Source organism: Nuphar pumila, chromosome 6 (assembly GCF_984573655.1).
Source record: "Nuphar pumila chromosome 6, dmNupPumi1.hap1.1, whole genome shotgun sequence".
NCBI lineage: Eukaryota > Viridiplantae > Streptophyta > Magnoliopsida > Nymphaeales > Nymphaeaceae > Nuphar > Nuphar pumila.
The window spans coordinates 8,114,078-8,116,908 of record NC_143254.1 but is presented as its reverse complement, the minus strand read 5'-3'; the positions used below and the strand labels follow the sequence as shown (position 1 = coordinate 8,116,908).

Below are 2,831 nucleotides of genomic sequence, written 5' to 3'. Positions count from 1 at the left end.
GACTTCATGATAACCTTTGAGTAGGTGATTGCTGAACTAGAAAATTGCAGGATTTCCTCCTCTTTGCCCTCTTCTTTCCACCTGCTTTCAAATTTATCTTAATTCCCTCTGCACTACCTTGTCATCAGCAGAACAGTCATTTTGGAGATGTCATGGAGGTTCGAGGAGGCAGACTCATACATAAAAAAAGGTATGTGGTATTTTAGAGCTATAAAAAAAAAGAGATTGAAGGAAGAAGAAAATAATTGTGAAGGGTAAAACTCACTTTATATAATAAGGATAAAGACAAGATTTGAAATGCAAGTATGAACTATCAGCCTATTAAACTAACCGTAGGTACGGTTTTGGTTAATTATAAAATAAAAGAAAGTATTTGAATTTGCCATTTTTTAGCACATTATATCTGAATTGTCAGGATGTGTTTTTTTAAACAACCCTCTTTTATGTTTATCCAACTTCTGTCAAACAAGTTGTCTTGGGAATCCTCTATATATTACCCCTCTTGGTGGATCAAGAAAGACCACCACAACCAAAGGTGTCACCGCTCACCACCACGGTGATCATGGTTTCTTACGCCCTCCTCTTCTTCTTCCATCTCCTCCTCTACGGATGCTCTGTTTTCTCCGGCAATGCCGCGTCATTCAGGCCGCAGGCTCTTATCCTTCCGGTCGTGAAAGACACCGGTACCAAACAGTACGTGACCACACTGCAGCACAAAACCCCGCTCCGGTCCGATAAATTCGTCGTCGACCTCGGCACCGCCTTCCTCTGGATCGACTGCGAGCGCGACTACAAATCCACCACCGTCCGCCCCATCCCGTGCGGATCATCAGTCTGCACCGCCTCCGGCTCGAAAGCGTGCACTTCCGAGTGCTACGGACCGCCCAGATTTGGCTGCTACAACAACACCTGCAGCAACTTGCTCTGGAACACGTTCACCAGTGTCTCAACTATGGGCGACCTCTACGACGATGTGCTCGTACTCCGCTCCACCGATGGCAGTAGCGCCGGCCCTCCGGCCACCGCCCCGCATTTCAGCTTCATCTGCGGTTCAAATAGCCTTCTGTCCGGCCTAGCTGCCGGAAGCCGCGGCATGCTCGGGTTAGGCCGCAGCGAGGTCGCCTTGCCGACCCAATTGGCGACTGCATTTGGATTCAAGAAGATGTTCGCCATCTGTTTGTCGCCGTTGGCGACGTCTCCGGGGGTCATATTCATCGGCGGCGGCATTCCATACGCCTTTCTGCCGGGCACCGACTTAGGTTACACATTTGCTTACACTAAGCTCCTGATCAACCCGGTCAGCACGGGGGGCGCCTACTTCTCCGGCCAGCGATCCGTCGAGTACTTCGTGAAGCTGACATCCATCACGGTGAACGGAAAAGCCGTTCCGGTGAACACGACGCTGCTTGACATACACAAGTCGAACGGCGGCACGAAGATCAGCACGGTCGACTTGTATACGAAGCTCGAAAGCTCGATATACAGAGCAGTCGAGGCGGCCTTCCTGAGGGAAGCGGAGGCCAGCGGCATCAAGAGGGTGGCTGCGGTGAAGCCGTTCGGGTCGTGCTTCAGCACCGCGAACGTGGGCAGCACTCAAGTAGGTTGGGCGGTGCCGGAGATTGAGCTACAGTTTCAGGGCGCGCGCGCCGGGTGGAAGATCTTCGGCTCCAACTCCATGGTAGACGTGAGGAAGGGGGTCATGTGCCTGGGGTTCTTGGACGGAGGGGTGAACCCCAGGACGTCCATCGTGATAGGAGGCTACCAATTAGAGAACATCCTCTTGGAGTTCAATCTGGAGAGGTCCGAGATGGCCTTCAGCCCGTCCCTCTTGTCCAGGCGGACCACTTGCGCCAACTTCAAGTTCACCTCTTCTGCTCAACACTAGGCTTCATCTGTCTCTGCCAAAGCCTGCTGCTGGCTCTGCTCTTAATAATAAACGTCTTTTTCTTTGTCTACTTTTTTTTTCTTTTGTTGAGCTTGTCATCTTCTTTCTTTTGTTTTTAATTATGAGAGTCTGGGTCTTTCTTCTGCATCGCTCTGATTGTTCAGAAATTTGTACTCTTGCTGGGACGGTAGACCTTTATTGCTACAGCTCAACTACAGTGGCTGACGAGGGAGAGGATCTTGTGGTCATTGAGTTATGCGGACGGACCTAGTGGGGTGTCGACGGGTCGAATTTGGTTGGGATTCAGATAAGTTCAAACCAGGATCTGACTACAAGGTGCTGGTACTGCGTCTGAACTTAGGCACTATCGGATCTACTGTAAGAAAAGCCATACATAAATCAGATCTCGTTCATGGTCAGTCAAATAATATTTTTTATGCTTTTACATTGAAAAATCAAAGATTTTATTTGGAATTAGTGTCAAACCTGACTCTGATAAAATAGTTAACAAACCATACATGGCTCTATGCTTTCTTTGATGACGAAGGAAAACCCTCAGTGACAACTGGTTCACTTAGGGGGCCTTTGCTTGCCATGGAAAACTTTCCTTTTCTGCGGAAACGCATGCATCTTTGCAAGGCCCAAAATGTCAAAACCAACATGGGAGCACTGATTTGCATCGATAAGCATGCCAAAATGCACGCTGGATCCCCCTTTCCCAATGAAAGTGTTCCCGTGGAGGAGAGGAGGTTCCCAATGAAAGTGTACCACGACACTCCATTCCGTGACAAGCAAACACCCTTAATGGGCCTTCCTCCCTTTGAGATAAAATCCGGATTGATGACACGACCACCGATTCTGATAAAACAACAGCATCCACATGTGCCAATGGAATTTGATCATGAGCCTTCAGCTTGACACAGGACCCCACTGACAACATGGGTAA

General features: G+C 49.0%; 1 pseudogene; it reads left to right on the top strand.

Annotated features, from left to right (window-relative positions):
* The first annotated feature begins 562 nt into the window (after positions 1-562).
* Positions 563-1,885, top strand: LOC149833821 (putative aspartic proteinase GIP2 pseudogene; annotated as a pseudogene).
* The last annotated feature ends 946 nt before the right edge of the window (positions 1,886-2,831 follow it).